Genomic DNA, 21365 nt, shown 5'->3' on the forward strand with positions numbered 1-21365 from the left:
GTGGGATTTTGTCCCTCTGATAAGCAGGAGGATGTCAAGTGGTGTGTTTATAGGTGACTGTTGGGTCAGGAGGACTTTAGACAATTTGTATGCTGATGGCTGAGACTGTTTCCACCCTGGTGGTTTTGTCCTGAGGCATCCCAGTACTGGAGTCTGCAGGCTGTTGGGTGGGTGCTAAAATGGCAACCTCCAGGAGAGCTCACACTGATGAGTATTCCCTGGGGCAGTCATCACTAGTGTTTGCTCCCACTGTGAGTAACAACCAACCTCTGCTTCCTCTGGAGACCCTCTAAGACTCATAGGTAGGTCTAGCCCTAACTTCTACAGAATCATTGCTTTTCTCTGGTTCCAGTGCACTTGAAACCTTGTGAGGAACTTCCAAGAGTGGATTTCAGTTTCCTCCACTCTTGTGGAGCTCCTGCACTCAAACCTCTCTGGCCTTCAAAGCCAAATGCTCTGGTGGCTCCCCCTCCCAATGGCTTACCCCCTGTCTTGGGAGCCTGATATGAAGCTTAGTGCTTCTCACTCTCATTCTTCTCACTCCTGTGGAAGAATCTCTGCAATATAATTATTTTCCAGTTTGTCTGTCATCCACCCAGTGGGTATAGGATTTGACTATTTTGTGAAGGTGCCCCTCCTACTGTCTTGCTGTGGTTTCTTCTTTGTCTTCATATGTAGAATATCGTTTTTGGTAGTTTTGAGACTTTTTGTCCATGGTAGTTCAGCAGTTAGTTGTGATGTTGCTGTTTTTGTGGGAGGAGGTAAGCTAAAAGTCTTTCTACTCTGCCACCTTGTCTCCCAGATGAGATGTTGGCATGCATTTTGAAGCTGAGGAGATATATCCAACATTGCATAGATTTCTACATAAAAATATCCTTGGGTAATTTATCTGAAATTTTAGTTTTACCTAATAGAATTGTTTGCCCTAATATTTGACCTTTATTTTTTCTATTTGTTAACCTCAATTCTACCTTTCAAAATAGTGAAGAAAATTCTTCCTTTATTGTAAAGTTTCTAGAAATGCATGAACTCACTTTGTTTCCCTCTGTGCAGTGTTTGAGCAAAGGCTTTTTTATATCCTGTGGGTTTCAGGTAACATAGAGACAACCCTAAATTACTAGGTAAATATAATCAATTATAGTCTTTTGAATTTCATAGATAGCTTTGTTAATTCTTTTTTTTTTTTTTTTCTCCCCTGTTTTCTGCTATGGACTATGCCTGGCACTGTGACTGTTCCTGGATCTTTCTTCATGAAACAGAGTATTTTGCAGGCCAGTTCTGCCAATACTCAGAGAAATATTCTCCATTTAAAGCAATGAGGAGACTTCCATATATTCTTTGAATTTCCTACCTAGAAGGATAAGCAAGATTTTTAAATTAAAAAATACGTGTACACACATCAGAATTAAGTTCCAGGCGGTATATCATTAATATAAAATGTTAAGAAATATTTATTTTTTTCTCTGATGTGTTTTTCCTTTCCCTGAATCTTTGAAACAAACAGGAAAAGGTTATAATTAGAACTGCATTTATTGAACACCAACATATGCTAATTCTGAATTTATTCCCATTGCATCCTAATTAAAATACCTCTTTTATCTTCAAAGGGAGACAAAATCAGAGAAAAGGAAAGAGTAATAAAATATTGAGTAAATCATATTGGCATTCTATTGAATTATTTTTAATGCAAAGAGGAATAGTTAATGGCAATGAATGTTTAAGAAGGAAACATTAGGTCTTTCTGAATTTTTTATATTTCAGTTTCTGTGAAATTCATTACACATTTATATTTTTTTGTATACCCTAGAAGAGTCTATGTAATCTTTTCAGCTGTGAACTTTAAGCTCTGGAGGACATGGCTTGTTAACTGTAGAAAATACACAATGAGAATTTCAACTATATTCTTAAGCATAATTGATAATAGAGTCAAAAGTTTCAGTAAAACTGCTCTAATAGTAAGGCAGTGGTTAAGTTTCAGTGTTGTTCAATTAAGCTGATAAGAAAGAAGTACAAAAATTTTATGTGAGGTGAAGAATGTTGGTAAGTTGCTTCAGAAGTAAATTGGTACATTTATTTCAATACTAGGTGGATTGATAAATATTAATGAAAACTTTACATAAAATTCTGCAATGAAATGAGTTTAGACTAAATTTGAATGGCATTTTCAATTATTTCCTTTTGCCAATTATTTTTAGTGTATTATTTTAAGAAAAAAAATTTTAAATAGTGAAAATCAGATTGTGAAGAAGAGGCATATGTAGCCAATATACAAAATGATGGATTCTTGACTTTGTTGAGGTGTGTTTGTTTTTTTTAGTGACCATGTTTACCACAAACCTGATTTACTGAAGGTTTGGCATCATTTAATTGTACTTTTCCCTATTTAGAGGACATTATCTCCCACTTTCACTGTACACAATATCCCAAATGGCATTGTAGAGTCTTCCTTCCTCAATTATAACAAGAACTAACTGATAATTTGTTTTACAGTAGTCCCATCTTTCATGCATGCAGTACTGTTCAACATTTACTCAGTGATTTTAATTTAAATGTGGGTTAGTGAGATAGCCCATTATTAAACAAAATTGCACTGCAATATGATGATACTTTATTAATCCACACCTCTTTCTCTTGCTTCATTTCCTTACCAGGGAGGGATCTGATGTCATTTCTCAATACAGATCATCTCTGAATGGCTAGATTACATAATGGAATGCTTTGTTTGTTTTGTCTTCTCAGTTAATTCGTTTGAAATACTGCTAATGTATTCTGCATTTTCCTCACTCACAAATATATTCCATGAACAGTATTTGCTAATTGTATAGTCTACAGATCTTGTGCCTATTCCTGTGGAAGAAAGAAAGATAAATATTACTTTAAAAATATTCTCAGGACTATAGTTTTCTTTTTCTGATATGTGCAATTTTAGGTGTTTTTATGTATGAAAAGTTTATGCAGGTTAATCTGTGTAAAGCAGATTTTTTAAAATAAATACAGGCAGTGGTAGGAATTGTGGGACAATTAGAGTTTTCAGACATTTTAGTCAACTATTGATAATGCTGCGTCTCAGAGACTATAAGGAAGAATGTTAAATCCTGGAAAAAAATCAACCCCCCTTCTCTTGATATTTCTTCAAGGAGATGTTTCTGTAGCATATATGTAAGTAAGTATATGTAGCATATATGTAAGTAAAGATCTTTTGAGTTAACTTAAGCTGTTTAATATATGCTTCTATTTTTGCTGTTATTTTATGAAGGAAAACCACTGAAGATTGCAAAATACATTTATTTACCTTAGTTACATTAAATCAGAGCTATTTTGTGAGAGTTCAGCCACTAGTAGTGTGGCTAATGTAAAAAAAAAAAAAAAGAATCCTGCAAATTTCTCAGTGAAAACTGGATGATGTCTAACAGTGCTGAAAATCTTTTTCTTAATGTTTATTAATATTGATTTATTTCACTGTGCCAGGTCTTAGTTGCAACACGTGGAATCTTATTCCCTGACCAGAGATCCACCCCAGGACCCCTGCAGTGGGAACTCAAAGTCAGCCTCTGGACCACCAGGGAAGTCCCTATTGAACATCTTTTCATGTGCTTGTAGGCTATCTGTATGTCTTCTTTGGGAAAATGTCTGTTCAGGTCTTCTGACTATTTTTTAAATGAGGGGTTTTTTTGTTTTTGTTTTTTTTTGTATTGAGTTGTATGAGGTGTTTATATATTTTGGATATTAACACTTACTAGTCATACTATTTTAAAAAACTGTCTTTTCATTTTTGGCAGTGGTTTATATTTCTGTGGTGATTGTTGTTCAATTGGTAAATCATGTCTGATGCTTCGTGACTTCATAGACTGCAATAATCCAGGCTTTCCTGTCCTTTGCCATCTCTCAGAGTTTGCTCAAACTCATGTCCATTGGGTTGGTGATGCCATCCAGCTATCTCATCCACTGTCATCTCCTATTCCTGGTTTCAATCTTTCCCAGCATCCGGGTATTTTCCAGTGAGTCAGCTCCTTACATCAGGTGGTCAAAGTATTGGAGCTTCAACATCAGTCCTTCCAATGAGTATTCAGTGTTGATTTCCCTTAGGAAATCAACTGGCTTGATCTTCTTGCAGTCCAAGGGACTCTCAAGAGTCTTCTCCAGCACCACAATTCAAAAGCTCTGTTCTCCAGCACTCAACCTTCTTTATGGTCCAACTCTTACATCCATACATGCCTAATGGCAAAACCATGGCTTTGACTAGTTGGACCTTTGTCAGCAAAGTAATGTCTCTGCTTTTTAATATGCCGTCTAGGTTGATCATAGCTGTTCTTCCAAGGGGCAGACATCTTTTAATTTCATGGCTGCAGTCACCATCTTCAGTGACTTTAGAAACCAGGAAAATAAAGTCTGTCACTGCTTCCATTCTTTTCCCACCTATTTGCCATGAAGTAATGGAACTGGATACCATGATCTTATTAGCTTTTTGAATGTTGACTGCTAAGCCAGCTTTTTCACTCTCCTCTTTCATCTTCAGCAAGAGGCTCTTCAGTTCCTCTTTGTTTTCTGCCATTAGGGTGGTGTCATCTGCATATCTGAGGTTATTGATATTTCTCCTGGCAATCTTGATTCCAGCTTAAGCTTCATCCAGCCCAGCATTTCACATGATGTACTCTGCAAGTTAAATAAACAAGGTGACAATATTCAACCTTGATGACTCCTTTCCCAATTTTGAACTAGTCTGTTGTTCCATGTCCAGTTCTAACTGCTGCTTCTTGACCTGCATACAGGTTTTTCAGGAAGCAGGCAAAGTGGTCTGGTATTCCTATCTCTTTAAGTGTTTTCCACAATTTGTTGTGATCCACACTGTCAAAGGCTTTAGTGTAGTCAATGAAGTAGAAGTAGATATTTTTCCTGGAATTTCCTTGCTTTATCTATGATGCAATGAATGTTCGCAATTTGGTCTCTGGTTCTGCTGATTTGATCTCTGGTCTCTGGATGTATATTCAGCTTTTACGTCTGGAAGTTATCAGTTCATAACTGTTGAAATCTAGTTTGAAGGATTTTTAGTATTACCTTGCTAGCATGTGAAATGAGGACAATTTTACAGTGTTTGAATGTTTTTTGTCATTGCCCTTCTTTGGGAATGGAATGAAAACTGACCTTTTCCAGTCTTATGGAAATTGCTGAGTTTTCCAAGCTTGCCAGCATAATTTGTTAAGCACTTTAACAGCATCATCTTTAGGATTTTAAATAGCTCAGCTAGAATTCCATCACCTCCAAAGATTTTAATTTTAATTAGGCCCATTTCATTTTTTTGCTTTTATTTATCTTTCCTTAAGAGACATATCTAAAAAATATTCCTATAATTTATGTCAAAGAGTGTTATACCTATTCTCTCTGCAGGTGTTTTATGATTTTAGGCCTTACGTTTAGGTCCTTATTCCATTTAATTTTGTATATAGTGAAAGAAAATATTTTGATCTCATTCTTTTGCATGTAGCTGTTCATCAGAAAAATGCACATTAAAACATCATTGCTGTCATTTCACAGCAGTCAGAATGGCTATCATCAGAAGTCTACAAATAACAAATTTCATGAGATTGTGAAGAAAAGGGAATCTTTGGATCATTGGAATGAATGTAATTAATACAACCACTAAGGAAAAGAGTATAGAAGTTCCTCAAAAAACTAAAAATAGACCTACTGTATGACCCACTAATTCCCCTCCTGGGTATATATCCAGAAAATATGAAACCAGTAATTTGAAAATATTCATGCATAGCAATATTCATAGCATTATTTACAAAAGCCAATATATGGAAGCAACCTAAGTGTCTGTCAACAGATGAATAGATAAGATTGTGATATATAGAAATATATATACAATGGAATATTAGTCATAGAACAAGTGAAATACTACCATTTGCAACAATGTCAATGGACCTAGAGAGTATCACATTCATTGAAGTAAGTCAAATAGAGAAAGATAAATACTATTATCACTTACACAAGGAATCCAAAATATAATAGAAATGAATATACATAAGAAGTGAGAATCAAACTCAGAGACACAGAGAACAGACTAATTGTTACCAGTGGGCAGAAGGAGGAGAGGAACAAATCAGAATTTGAGATTCAGTTCAGTTCACTTCAGTCGCATCCGAAATTTTGTGACTCCATGGGCTGCAGCAGGCCAGGCTTCCCTGTCCATCACCAATTCCCGGAGTCCACCCACATCCATGTCCATCGAGTCGGTGATGCCATCCAACCATCTCATCCTCTGTCATCCCCTTCTCCTCCTGCCCTCAATCTTTCCCAGCATCAGGATCTTTTCAAATGAGTCAGCTCTTCACATCAGGTGGCGAAAGTATTGGCGCTTCAGCTTTAACATCAGTCCTTCCAATGAACACCCAGGACTGATTTACTTTAGGATGGACTGGTTGGATCTCCTTGCAGTTCAAGGGAGTCTCAAGAGTCTTCTCCAACACCACAGTTCAAAAGCATCAATTCTTCAGTGCTCAGCTTTCTTTATAGTCCAACTCTCACATCCATACATGACTACTAGAAAAACCATAGCCTTGACTAGATGAACCTTTGTTGGCAAAGTGATGTCTCTGTTTTTTAATAAGCTGTCTAGGTTTGTCATAGCTTTTCTTCCAAGGAGCAAGTGTCTTTTAATTTCATGGCTACAGGCATCATCTGCAGTGATTTTAGAGCCTAAGAAAATAAAGTATGTCACTGTTTCCACTGTTTTCACATCTACTTGCCATGAAGTGATGGGACCAGATGCCGTGATGTGGTTTTCTGAATGTTGAGCTTTAAGCCAATTTTTTCACTCTCCTCTTTCATTTTCATCAAAAGGATCTTTAGTTTTTCTTCACTTTCTGCCATCAGGGTGGTGTCATCTGCCTATCTGAGGTTATTGATATTTCTCCCAGCAATCTTGATTCCAGCTTCTGCTTCCGCCAGCCCAGCATTTCTCATGATGTACTCTGCATACAAGTTAAATAAGCAGGGTGACAATATACAGTCTTGAGGTACTCCTTCTCCTGTTTGGAACCAGTCTGTTGTTCTCTGTCCAGTTCTAACTGTTGCTTCCTGACCTGCATACAGATTTCTCAAGAGGTAGGTAAGGTGGTCTGGTATTCCCATCTCTCTAAGAATTTTACACAGTTTATTGTGATCCACACGGTCAAAGGCTTTGGCATAGACATCTAAAAAAAAAATAGATGTTTTTTCTGTAACTCTCTTGCTTTTTTGATGATCCAGCAGATGTTGGCAATTTGATCTCTGATTCCTCTGCCTTTTCGAAACCAGCTTGAACATGTGAAAGTTCACAGTTCATGTATTGCTGAAGCCTGGTTTGGAGAATTTTGAACACTGCTAGCGTTTGAGATGAGTGCAATTGTGCAGTAGTCTGAGCAGTCTTTGGCATTGTCTTTATTTGGGATTGGAATGAAAGCTGATCTTATCTAGTCTTGTGGCTACTGCTGAGTTTTCCAAATTTGCTGGCATATTGAGTTCAGTACTTTCACAGCATCATCTTTTAGGCTTTGAAATAGCTCAACTGAAAGAGACAAAATTAAATTTTATAAAATAGATATGCAATAACAATATATTGTACAGCATAGGGAAATAGAGCCTTTAAAAAATAACCCTAAGTGGTATATAGGCTATAAAATATTGTGTAACCTCAAAACTAATATAATACTGTAAATCAACTATATCTCAATTAAAAAACAAATCCAAAAAAAAAAGTCATGATTGGAATGAAATTCTTGATGTATTACTAAAACATATTGCAACATTTTTATGTTACATTTATCTTTATGAGAGTTTTAAAAATACTATGGATTTATTTATTAATATAATCAATACATATTAAATCAGTAATATATCTTCACCTGGCAGTGTATATCTTGACCCCTTTTCCCTAGGATATATGAACTTCTGTTTCTATGTATTAGCAATCAGTGTTAGAAAAGGACTATTATAAATTTTTTTTTCATTGCAGGCAAAACTTTATTTATTTCATCTCTCTTCCCACTGTGGTTATATCTGTGTTTTCAGTTCAGTTCAGTTCAGTCGCTCAGTTGTGTCTGACTCTTTGTGACCCCATGGGCTGTAGCACGCCAGGCTTCCCTATCCATCACCAACTCCTGGAATTTACTCAAACTCATGTCCAAAAGAGTTGGTGATGCCATCCAGCCATCTCATCCTGTGTCCCGTTATCCTCCTGCCTTCAATCTTTCTCAGCATCAGGGTCTTTTCCAATGAGTCAGTTCTACACATCAGGTGGCGAAAGTAATTGGAATTTCAACTTCAGCATCAGTCCTTCCAATGAATATTCATTCAGAACTGATTTCCTTTAGGATGGACAGGTTGGATATCCTTGCAGTCCAAGGGTTTTACTTGGACTCTGTGTTTTACTTTATTTATAAATTTACTTATCTCTGTGTTTTACTTGCTTATAGATTTAAGGTTCAGAAAAATTTTCACTAGTTCTAATATCAAGTGTTTTTTTTTCTTTTCTCCATTACTACTGATTGGTACTCAGTCTGACCCCTTAGTGTATTAAGGAAAGAAATTCTTCAAGAAATATATTTTTTTTTAATTAATGCCAGTTCAGGTATTCTGGTGATTCTTTTCTCTTAGCTCATTGTGACAGAAGGAATACTTATTTGGTCACTATTATTGAATAGTAAGTCAATAAAAACATGCCTGCCTGCATGCATACTCAGTCACTAAGTTGTGTCCAACTCTGTGACTCCAGAGATTATAGCCCACCAGACAAGAATACCTGAGTGAGTTGCCATTTCCTTCCTCAAGATATCTTCCCAACCCAGGGACTGAAACTGTGGTTCCTGCATCTCCTGTATTGGCAGGCAGACTTTTTATTACTGAGGCACCTGGGAAGCCCAATGTAATAATATAGCATTATTTTATATGCTTCTATATCCATTAGTTTCCCACAGAATGCTGTTATAGACCAGTTCTTTTTTTATTCTACTTCCTTTTCCTTTGTGATTCTTACTATTATTTCCAACATATGATATAAAGAGAGGATTGTTTCACATTTTAGTCACCTGCTCTTCAGTTCAATATCTGGCCCAGAACCAATTACACACCAAGTATTAAATAACTGTATGCTGAGTTGAGCTTCCAAAATATGAAATGCATTAAGAGTATTGAGGCAGGTCACTTGTCTAATTACTTAAGCAAAGAAAATTAGTGTATTAATCATAGGATAAATAATAGTAAAAATTTTAAGACAGAATACCTGTGTTGATTAAAGGAAATCAAGTCCATTTAAAAACCTAAGAAATAGCATCTATACCATTCAAACAATTATTTCCAGGCTAATTCCTATTTTCTAGTCAGTGATTTTATCCTCAAAAATGTCTAATTTTATATTAGTGCTTCAATAAACAGTTACATGTAAATCCACAGGAAATAATGAAATCTGTCATTCAGAGATTATTGATACTGAAGTTTAAGTAGAATCTTGAGGCCAAAATTTAACAAATAGTCTGTCCAGTAAAATAATTCAAAGTAAGACAATAAATGTTATTTTGACTTAAAACAAAAAAGGGAAAAATAGAAAACTGATACTATTTTCACAAATAAATTATAATTTTCTTAAAAATAATTTTCCCAGTGAGGTTATTTTAGTAAATTGGATTTATGTACCTAAAAGTTATATGCCTGCCATTTTTATTTCTCCCTCCCACTAATCAGCTACTGTGATCTTTTATAATATCCTTGGGAAATATAAACACACAAATCTATAAGCAATTTATCATTAATGCATTTGTATATGTTACCAATGATATGAATACTAATGAAGTATTATATATTATATACACAATGGCATTACATATAAAGCTATAAGTATCTACATGTAGTATTTATATACAAGTTAAGTATACTATTGATATAACAATTCAGGAATAGCATGCACATTCCTATATTAATTTTGTATATATTTTTTAAAGTAACACAAAACCTGAGCAAACTTTTAGGCCAACCCAATACATATCAAAGCTAAGAAGATAATAGTGAAAGTGAAAGTCTCTCAGTTGTGTCTGACTCACCGCGACTCCATGGACTGTATAGTCCATGGGATTCTCCAGGCCAGAATACTGAAGTGGGTAGCCTTTCCCTTCTCCAGGGTATCTTCCTAATCCAGGGATCAAACCCAGGTCTCCCACATTGCAGGTGGATTCTTTACCAGCTGAGCCACAAGGGAAGCCCCATAATAAGTGAAGGAAGGGAAGGAAGATAATAAGCAGTTCTCATTTCTCTATTTTTCATGCACTTATCAGAAGTTGGCATTATTTGTCTATTCTCTATTCTAGACTCCCTTTGTACTCAGTCCCTAATCCATTTATAGCTGTTTAATTTATCAGATTAAATAAAATGTTTATTCCTGAAGTATCTTACGCATTTTTGGTTGTTTTGAATTGTAGTTTTCCAAAAACTTTAACTGCTGACAATTGGGGGTGTTAAGAAGCAACTCAGGATTCCACTGGATTTCTTATTTACTGACACTTACTTACCTTCATTATGGAGGAGTACCCAATTTCCAGTGATAATTAGGATCAATCATCAGATCAATAAAGCAGAACCATTCTTTGGGGTTCATTGGCACGTGTAACTTTAAGTGGCCACAAGGTAGTTTCTATTTCCATCTCAATGAACACTCTGTTTTGTCCTCTGGTGAATGATCCTTCCTTTGAGAATTAGGACATCTAAACCAATTTTCTAGCAAGAAATTAGGAGTAATAATGAGAAGAACCATTTTATCTTTTACCCCTTAATTTCTAGATCTATAACTAAATGGTGTAAATTGTGTATTCTGTGTGTGTGTGTGTGTGTGTGTATCAGAGCATAAAACATATCTCAGAGGATATAAACTTCATATGATAATGTCAGAGGCATTGCTGGCTTTGTAATTGAGTCTTCTATTGGCTGTTCCAATTGTTGTATGAAAACAGTTGCTTCAGAATGATTGGAGTGTGGTAAGACAGTTGAATTTCTTGGGCATGAGAATATTTATAGAATTTTTTCTTTGTAAAATGGTCATAAATGACTCTATCCTAGGAAGTAAGATAATTTTATATATATATATATATATATATAAATCATCATCCCTGGTAGCTCAGATGGTAAAGAATCTGCCTGAAATGCAGGAGACCTAAGTTCAATCCCTGGATCAGGAAGAGCCCCTGGAGAAGGACTCAGCCACCCACTCCAGTATTCTTTCCTGGAGAATCCTATGGACAGAATAGGCTGGAGGTCTACAGTCCATGGGGTCTCAAAGAATCAAGCATGACTGAGTGATTAACACATATGTACAGAGAAGGTAATATCCTAGGGGGGTAAATAAAGTGTCCCTTAAACTGCAGATACTATTTCTGGCAGAGAATTTTAGGTAAAGAATGGAAATCCAAGTAAATATTATTTATTCCAATCAAGGCCAAATACTATTCCTTCCATGATGGATGGGATGCAATGTAGTTAATTTGTCATCCGAGTAGCTTATTCCCAAGGAAAGCAATATTAGGAAATTAGTGTTAGTCTTTCTAATTGGTAAGTTAAAGCCCTTGTCTTTCACTAACTTCATTCTTTACTTCTTAGTCTTGTTAACTGAGGCCTAGGGTAAATAGTAAATGAGGTTGTACTGAAATAATCAGAATGGATTATTTTGTTTGGTGCATTAAGGACAGACTCTTCTGGAGTCGTGGCCCTTGATAAAACCATGTAAATATTCACATAATCACAAATATCCTCACTCATCTTATTTTCAGAGTTCTATGTCCATGTCATCCCCAGATCTCTTTTTTCATCAATTTATGAATTTATTTCTTCCTTAAATCTCTAGAGAAACTTTTGGCTACATCCATGAGTCAGATGTAAATCCGTACTTCTGGTCACTTTTCTATTTAGGCAAAGGAAACTACTAAGTGAACTTCATGAAGACTTGCCTGCTGGTAGGGTTTTTTTTCTTTCTTTTTGCTAAAGGCGTTCTGAACCATCCTTGAACAAAGCTGTAGTGTCACACTATTCACATTCAGGTCATGACAACATTGTGTTTTAATTCATATACAAACTAGGCCTTCACTTTTTCTTCTTTAATCGATGAGTCCTATGAAATTCAAATTAAGGTTATAGGTGTGAGTTACAAAGAACATCAGTTGTAGGTGGGGATGTTATAAGATTATGGGAAATTTCTCCTAGAAGCAACGAGTGCCTTGAGAAACTTCTCAGTACTGATCTGTTATGTACTATTTTCATTTGATAATTTTTTGTGTTCACTTTCATATAAAAAATTATGGTTTGATTCATGAAACTTCTGTTTCCAATATAGAGGAAAAATATTTCCTCATACACAACTCAAGTTTGTATTGAGCTGTGTATGAGAAGTTTTCCAGTTTATTTCACTTTCAGGAACAATTGTTAACTATCAGAAGCTGTTTCACACCAGTCTGATTACTTCTTTGGGCTGCTTTTTATCGTGGTAACCGCTCATGCGTCTAGTGGTTATTTGTTATGTTATGTCTTCCATTGCTCCAGAATCTCACCATTAACACGTTATTCAGTTCAGTTCAGTCGCTCAGTCATGTCCGACTCTTTGCGACCCCATGAATTGCAGCACACCAGGCCTCCCTGTCCATCACCAACTCCCGGAGCTTACTCACACTCATGTCCATTGAGTCGATGAGCCCATCCAGCCATCTCATCCTCTGTTGTCCCCTTCTCCTCCTGCCCCCAATCCCTCCCAGCATCAGGTCTTTTCCAATGAGTCAACTCTTTGCATGAGGTGGCCAAAGTATTGGAGTTTCAGCTTCAGCATCAGTCCTTCCAATGAACACCCAGAACTGATCTCCTTTAGGATGGACTGGTTGGATCTCCTTGCAGTCCAAGGGATTCTCAAGAGTCTTCTCTAACACCACAGTTCAAAACCATCGTTTCTTCAGTGCTCAGCTTTCTTCACAGTCCAACTCTCACATCCATACATGACCACTGGAAAAACCATAACCTTGACTAGATGGACCTTTGTTGGCAAAGTAATGTCTCTGCTTTTTAATATGCTATCTAGGTTGCTCATCACTTTCCTTCGAAGGAGTAAGTGTCTTTTAATTTCATGGCTTCAATCACCATCTGCAGTGATTTTGGAGCCCCCCAAAATAAAGTCAGCCACTGTTTCCACTGTTTCCCCATCTCTCTGCCATGAAGTGATGGGACTGGATGCCATGATCTTAGTTTTCTGAATGTAGAGCTTTAAGCCAACTTTTTCACTCTCCTCTTTCACTTTCATCAAGAGGCTTTTTAGTTCCTCTTCACTTTCTGCCATAAGGGTAGTGTCATCTGCTTAGGAAAGTGTTTCAATGGCTATGTCACAGAGAGAAATTTTAGACAAAGGGCATGTGTATATAAAATATTAAGGCAAGAGATAATATGATAAAAGGAAGTAAAAGTAGTTTTCTACTTACATTAAATCATTCTGTTAAAAGTACATATAAAGAGTGATGGGACATGATGCTGGAGGCAGACATGAGTATATCTTGAAGAGCCTCATGTGCTAGACTTAAAACAGTTCAACGTTCTTAAATTTTAGAATCATATTTTGATGCCAGATATACTAAAGAAAAATTGTCTTATTTTTCAACACAGAGTAAGAGGATGTATACTGATGTATACATGTAATGGAATGTATATTGATTGGAAGAGAGGATATACACTTTGTGAAAATTTCTCTCAACAATAGCAATTTATCTAAATCCTAGATTTGTAAGAATATACTTTTTACTATATTTGTGGTTTCTTTTTGTTGGGGTAAAATGAATATTTCTTAGAATTTTAATATATTTGTAGCTCTCCAAGGAAATAAAATCATTGGAGATTATAAATATTCAGTATTAATACTAAATATTAAGTATTTAGTACAAATAGATATCTGTTACAAAAATCTCTCCTGTGCTAAATATGGTATTTATAATGTATTTACTCTTCATTGCCTATACTTTAGTAAATAGAAAAATTTAGCTTTTATTTCAAACTCCTGACTTATAGAATTGCATTTTATATGTGTATAAATAATAGCAATTATGAAAGTGTCTACATACAAACTGTAGTGGAAAAAGAAGGTAGTCAAATTCACTAACCCATTGTTTATTTTGAAAATAGCCATTTGCTATTGCTTGACTGACAGCCATTTTCATATAATTAGCTGCTCAATTAAGCACAATGTGTTTTTATTCAAATTGGTTCCAAGCAAAAGAGCAGTAGTAGCAATACATTTTAGGAAGACAGACCACAGCCTCTAAAAGGACATAAGAACTGTAATTAGGGTTAATATTTAGTATTCATAATTCACACTGATTAAGTACCTTGTTTTATGACATCCTATTTCCATAATGTTTTGTATCTTAGAGAAATGTTGAATAGTTTGCTATCTTCTATATTAGTGCATTCATTTTATGTAGCTAGAAGCATATTTCAAAGAGTATTTTGAATAAAAGTAATTCATGATACTATTTGCCTCAGATTTACATTTTGGTAAATTCACTTTTTACTTAACATTTCCAGTAGCTTTTGCTCAATTTTACTGACTGAAAGTGTATTAAATATAATGTATTTTTTAGAAACACATTTAAACAAAATTATCAGTTGATTAGTGACTTCTAATACTTTTAAATTAATTTTTATTGGAATATAGTTGATTTATTATGTTGTATTAGTTTCTGCTGGACAGCAAAGTGAATCAGTTACACATAAACATATATGTATTCTTTTATAGATTCTATTCCCATATAGGTCATTACAGAGTGTTGAATAGAGTTTCCTGTTCAATACAGTAGGTCCTTGTTAATTATCTATTTTATTTATAGTAGTATGTGTACGTCAACCGCAGTCTTCCAATTTATCCCTCCCTCCCTGTCCCCCTTGGTAACTATAAGTTTTGTTTTCTATATCTGTGACTCTCTGTTTTGTAAATAATTTCATTTTTACCATTTTTCTGGATTCCACATATAAGCAATATCATAGGATATTTGAATTTCTGACTTTCTGTGACTCTCTGTTTTGTATATAATTTCATTTTTACCATTTTTCTGGATTCCACATATAAACAATATCATAGGATATTTGAATTTCTGACTTAACTTCATTCAATATGACAATCTTTAGGGCCATCCATGTTACTGCAAATAGCATTATTTTATTCTTTTACAGTTGAGTAATATTCCATTCCACATACATACACACCACATCTTCTGTGTTTATTTATTTATTTATTTTTTAAACCAGTTAGAGTTTAATTTTCTCTTGAGATAAAGAAGATGGGAGGTAGATCGTCTAAGGCTTGAATGGCAGCCCCACGAATCCTAGAGACTTGGGCTCATCTCTTTTCCTTATTTAGCCATTCTAGTGTCTGACTTGTATCCTCAGGTTTTCCTCAGGAGTCCAAGGTGGGGGTTGGAATGCCAGGCTGCTGAACTGTGTTTTAGTTAGATCAGCAGGAAGGAGAGCGCAGAGGGCTTCATCACCTAAGTTGTTAGGCCCCACCTAACAACTTCTGGTGGCATCTGATGGGCTACACCTCTAGCTGCAAAATGGCGGTGGTTTTGTTTTTCTATTTTGTTTTTAAATTGGGCACATTTATCACGGTTCTATAATGCAGAAGGGGGAAGAATAAATTTTGGACTTAAGTGCCATGAAATGTGGGCTTCCCAGGTGGCACAGTGGTAAAGAACCCTCCTGACAAGCAAGAGATGCAGGTTCAGTCCCTGCATCAGGGAGATCCCCTTGAGAATGGCAACCCACTCCAGTATTCTCATCTGGGAAACCTAATGGACAGAGGAGCTTGGCAGGCTAACGTTCATGGGGTCACAAAAGAGTCAGACACTCAGACATGACTAAGCAACTAAACAGTAAAACAGCTGTAAAATACAGTTTTTCAGATTAGAACTGTGGTGTTGGTAGCAGGTAAAGATAGGGCTATACTTCTCATTTTCTTTCCTACTTGCAGTAGTCATTTGGAAAATACAAGGTGGTATATGCAATTTTTAATAAGTTAGAATTTTACTAAGATTTCCAGTTTTTTCTTATCCATAATTTCAAGTTATAATTGATGAGACTCTGTAAATTCATAGTACTTAAACTGTTTTTTTCCTTCAGACTTTTATAATTAAGAGTGAAAGAAACACAGAAGTGGTGTTTAGATCAAATAATTTTCTTCCTTATTTTTATTTTGAAATTTTAATCTGAGGCTTTTAAAAAATTATTTATTTTAATTGGAGGCTAATTACTTTACAATAATGTAGTGGTTTTTGCCATACATTAACATGAATCAGTCATGGGTGTACATCTGTTCCCCATCCTGAAACCCCTCACACCTCCCTCCCCATCCCACCCCTCAGGGTCATCCCAGTGCACCAGCCCTGAGCACCCTGACTCATGCATCGAACCTGGACTGGTGATCTGTCTCACATATGATAATATATATGTTTCAGTATTATTCTCTCAAATCATCCCACTTTCTCTGTCTCCCACAGAGTCCAAAAGACTGTTCTATACATCTGCGTCTCTTTTGCTGTCTCTCATATAGGGTCATTGTTACCATCTTTCTAAATCCCATATATATGCGTTAGTATACTGTATTGGTGTTTTTCTTTCTGACTTACTTCATGCTGTATAATAGGCTCCAGTTTCATTCACCTCATTAGAACTGATTCAAATGTATTCTTTTTAATGGCTGAGTAATATTCCATTGTGTATATGTACCATAGCTTTCTGATCCATTCATCTGCTGATGGACATCTAGGTTGCTTACATGTCCTGGCTATTACAATCTGAGGCTTTTTATCTGCAAAACATTACTCCCAGGTTTCCCTTTCAAAGAGGAAATGTCCATTTTTAGAACTTTCATTTACCTTTTAAGAAAATGTAGAAAAAGAATATTTGAATCAACTTTTCAGAGAATTTATTGAGTTATACATAATTATGGTTAAAATCTTTCTTTTCACCTCAGTTTCTTCAGTTGTAAAGTAGATATAGTTATTCACCCATTGAATATATACCTGTGGGCTTTTTATGTGTTGGATACTTTATATGTGATAATCAGTTTTGTCTCATTGCTAACAAAATAATGGGGTAATATGTAACAAATTATTTATAGAGTTTTCTACTCACTGAGTACTTTTCCAGTTAAATTTCTTTTCATACAAGTAAACCAAATTTGGTGTATTGGAAAAAGAAACTTAAAACTCCTTCTGGAATCATGAGCTACAAATACTTCAGCTAAGTAAACATTACACATAGCAAAACATATATTGTGAATCTTTACATATAAGGATACCAAAATAAAAATAGTAACATTTCTCCTATTTAAGAATAAACAATATACTATGAAATGCCTTTGTGAAATACAGCACTTCCCCTTAGCAAGCTTAGGGAACTCTAAAATAGACACATTTGCAGCAAATATTCTTCTCATTTATATTAATGTAGCTATATTGCTGCTTCCCTAATTACCATGTCTTCTTTTTTTCTTCTTTTCATTTATTTTTATTAGTTGGAGGCTAATTACTTTACAACATTTAAGTGGATTTTGTCATACATTGACATGAATCAGCCATGTAGTTACATGTATTCCCCATTCTGATCCCTCCTCCCACCTCCCTCTCCACCTGATTCCTCTGGGTCTTCCCAGTGCACCAGGCCCAAGCACTTGTCTCATGCATTCCACCTGGGCTGGTGATCTGTTTCACTATAGATAATATACATGCTGTTCTTTCAAAACATCCCACCCTCGCCTTCTCCCACAGAGTCCAAAAGTCTGTTCTATACATCTGTGTCTCTTTTTCTGTTTTGCATATAGGGTTATCATTACCATCTTTCTAAATTCCATATATATGTGTTAGTATGCTGTAATGTTCTTTATCTTTCTGGCTTACTTCACTCTGTATAATGGGCTCCAGTTTCATCCATCTCATTAGAACTGATTCAAATGAATTATTTTTAATGGCTGAGTAATATTCCATGGTGTATATGTACCACAGCTTCCTTATCCATTCATCTGTTGATGGGCATCTAGGTTGCTTCCATGTCCTGGCTATGATAAACAGTGCTGCAATGAACATTGGGGTGCATGTGTCTATTTCAGATCTGGTTTCCTTGATGTGTATGCCCAGAAGTGGTATTGCTGGGTCATATGGCAGTTCTATTTCCAGTTTTTTAAGAAATCTCCACACTGTTTTCCATAGTGGCTGTACTAGTTTGCATTTCCACCAACAGTGTAAGAGGGTTCCCTTTTCTCCACACCCTCTCCAGCATTTATTGCTTGTAGACTTTTGGATAGCAGCCATCCTGACTGGCGTGTAATGGTACCTCATTGCATTTCTCTGATAATGAGTGATGTTGAGCATCTTTTCATGTGTTTGTTAGCCATCTGTATGTCTTCTTTGAAGAAATGGCTGTTTAGTTCTTAGTCCATTTTTTGATTGTGTCATTTATTTTTTGAAATTGAGCTGCAGGAGTTGCTTGTATATTTTTGAGATTAATCCTTTGTCTGTTGCTTCGTTTGCTATTAATTTCTTCTATTCTGAGGGCTGTCTTTTCACCTTGCTTATAGTTTCCTTTGTTGTGCAAAAGCTTTTAAGTTAAATTAGGTCCCATTTGTTTATTTTTGTTTTTATTTCCAATAATTTGGGAGGTGGGTAATAGAGGATCCTGCTGTGATTCATGTCGGAGAGTGTTTTGCTTATGTTCTCCTCTAGGAGTTTTATAGTTTCTGGTCTTACATTTAGATCTTTAATCTATTTTGAGTTTATTTTTTTGTATGATGTTAGAATGTGTTCTAGTTTCATTCTTTTACAGGTGGTTGACCAGTTTTCCCAGCACCACTTGTTAAAGAGGTTGTCTTTTTTCCATTGTATGCCCTTGCCTCCTTTGTCGAAGATAAGGTGTCCATAGGTTCGTGGATTTATCTCTGGGCTTTCTATTCTGTTCCATTGATCTACATTTCTGTCTTTGTGCCAGTACCGTACTGTCTTGATGACTGTGGCTTTGTAGGAAAGCCTGAAGTCAGGCAGGTTGATTCCTCCAGTTCCATTCCTCTTTCTCAAGATTACTTTGGCTATTTGAGGTTTTTTTGTATTTCCATACAAATTGTGAAATTATTTCATCTAGTTCTGTGAAAAATACTGTTGGTAGCTTGATAGGGATTTCATTGAATCTATAGGTTGCTTTGGGTAGTATAGCCATTTTGACAATATTGATTCCTCCAATCCATGAACACGGTATGTTTCTCCATCTGTTTGTGTCCTTTTTGATTTCTTTCATCAGTGATTTATAGTTTTCTATGTATAGGTCTTTGTTTCTTTAGGTAGATATACTCCTAAGTATTTTATTCTTTTCATTGCAATGGTGAATGGTATTGTTTCCTTAATTTCTCTTTCTGTTTTCTCATTGTTAGTGTATAGGAATACAAGGGATTTCTGTGTGTTAATTTTATATCCTGCAACTTTACTATATTCATTGATTAGCTCTATCAATTTTCTGGTAGAGTCTTTAGGGTTTTCTATGTAGAGGATCATGTCATCTGCAAACAGAAAGAGTTTCACTTCTCCTTTTCCTATCTGGATTCCTTTTACTTCTTTTTCTGCTCTGATTGCTGTGGCCAAAACTTCCAACACTATGTTGAATAGTAGTGGTAAGAGTGGGCACCCTTGTCTTGTTCCTGATTTCAGAGGAAATGCTTTCAATTTTTCACCATTGAGGGTGATGCTTGCTGTGGATTTGTCATATATAGCTTTTATTATGTTGAAGTATGTTCCTTCTATTCCTGCTTTCTGGAGAGTTTTAATCATAAATGAGTGTTGAATTTTGTCAAAGGCTTTCTCTGCATCTGTTGAGATAATCATATGGTTTTTATCTTTCAATTTATTAATGTGGTGTATTACATTGTTTCATTTTCAGATATTAAAGAATCCTTGCATTCCTGGGATAAAGCCCACTTGGTCATGGTGTATGATTTTTTTTAATATGTTGTTGGATTCTGTTTGCTAGAATTTGGTTAAGGATTTTTGTATCTATGTTCATCAGTGATATTGGCCTGTAGTTTTCTTTTTTTGTGGCATCTTTGTCTGGTTTTGGAATTAGGGTGATGTTGGCCTCATAGAATGAGTTTGGAAGTTTACCTTCTTCTGCAATTTTCTGGAAGAGTTTGAGTAAGATAGATGTTAGCTCTTCTCTAAATTTTTGGTAGAATTCAGCTGTGAAGCCATCTGGTCCTGGACTTTTGTTTGCTGGAAGATTTCTGATTACAGTTTTGATTTCCTTGCTTGTGATGGGTCTGTTAAGATCTTCTATTTCTTCCTGGTTCAGTTTTGGAAAGTTATACTTTTCTAAGACCATGTCTTCTTGAACCATTCCTCGTTGATGGGCATTTAGGTTGCTTCCATGTGTGTGTTTACCAGGTGTCGCCAGTGGTAAATAGCCTGCTTGCCAATGCAAGAGATGCAAGAGATGTGGATTTGATTCCTGGGTCTGGAAGATCCCCTGGAGTAGGAAATGGCAACCCACCCTGGTATTCTTGCCTGGATGATTCCATGGATAGCTGAGCCTGGCGAGCTACAGTACGAGGTGCATGACTGAGCACACACACACACACACCACGTACTGGCTACTGTAAATAGTGCTGCTGTGAAAGTGGAGTGACTGCATCTTTTTGAATTATGGTTTTCTCTAGATAGATGACCAGGAGTGGGATTGCTGATCACATGGTAGCTCTGTTTTTAGTTTTTCAAGAAACCTCCATACTGTTTTCCACGGTACTGAACCAAATTATATTTCCACCCAATACTGTGGGAGGGTTCCCTTTTCTCCACACTCTGTCTCCAATATTTATTGTTTGTAGATTTTTTGATGAGGATCATTCTGAACAGTGTGGAATGATACCTCTTTGTAGTGTTGATGTGCATTTCTATAATAGTTATTGATTTTGAGCATCTTTCCAAGTGCTTTTTAGCCATATCTTTTTTTGGATAAATGTCTATTTAGATCTTCCACCCATTTTTTGATTGAGTTCTTTTTTGTTTTGATATTGAAATGCATGAGCTATTTGTATATTGTAGACATTAATCCTGTGGTGCTTCATTTGCAAATATTTTCTCAGTCCTGAGGGTCATCTTTTCATTTTGTTTATGGAGTCCTTTGCTGTGCCAAAGCTTTTCATTTGGTCCCATTTTTAAATTTTTGTTTTTATTTTCATTTGTCTATGAGGTGGATCAAAAAATATCATGCTGTTATTTATGTCAAAGAGTGTTCTGCCATTGTTTTACTCTAAGTGTTTTATAGTATCTGGCCTTACACTTAGT

The 21365-nt window shown here is 35.7% G+C and overlaps 1 long non-coding RNA gene across 1 annotated transcript in view; it reads right to left on the reverse strand.

Moving 5' to 3' along the window:
• Positions 1-5467: 5467 nt before the first annotated feature.
• The window catches only part of LOC139037742 (uncharacterized), a 56076-nt gene continuing 40178 nt past the window's right edge, over positions 5468-21365 (reverse strand). Inside the window, exon 2 of the long non-coding RNA XR_011490626.1 lies at positions 5468-7549. This is a non-coding gene — a long non-coding RNA (uncharacterized lncRNA). The remainder of the gene's footprint in view (positions 7550-21365) is intronic.

Source organism: Odocoileus virginianus, chromosome 12 (assembly GCF_023699985.2).
Source record: "Odocoileus virginianus isolate 20LAN1187 ecotype Illinois chromosome 12, Ovbor_1.2, whole genome shotgun sequence".
Taxonomy (NCBI): domain Eukaryota; kingdom Metazoa; phylum Chordata; class Mammalia; order Artiodactyla; family Cervidae; genus Odocoileus; species Odocoileus virginianus.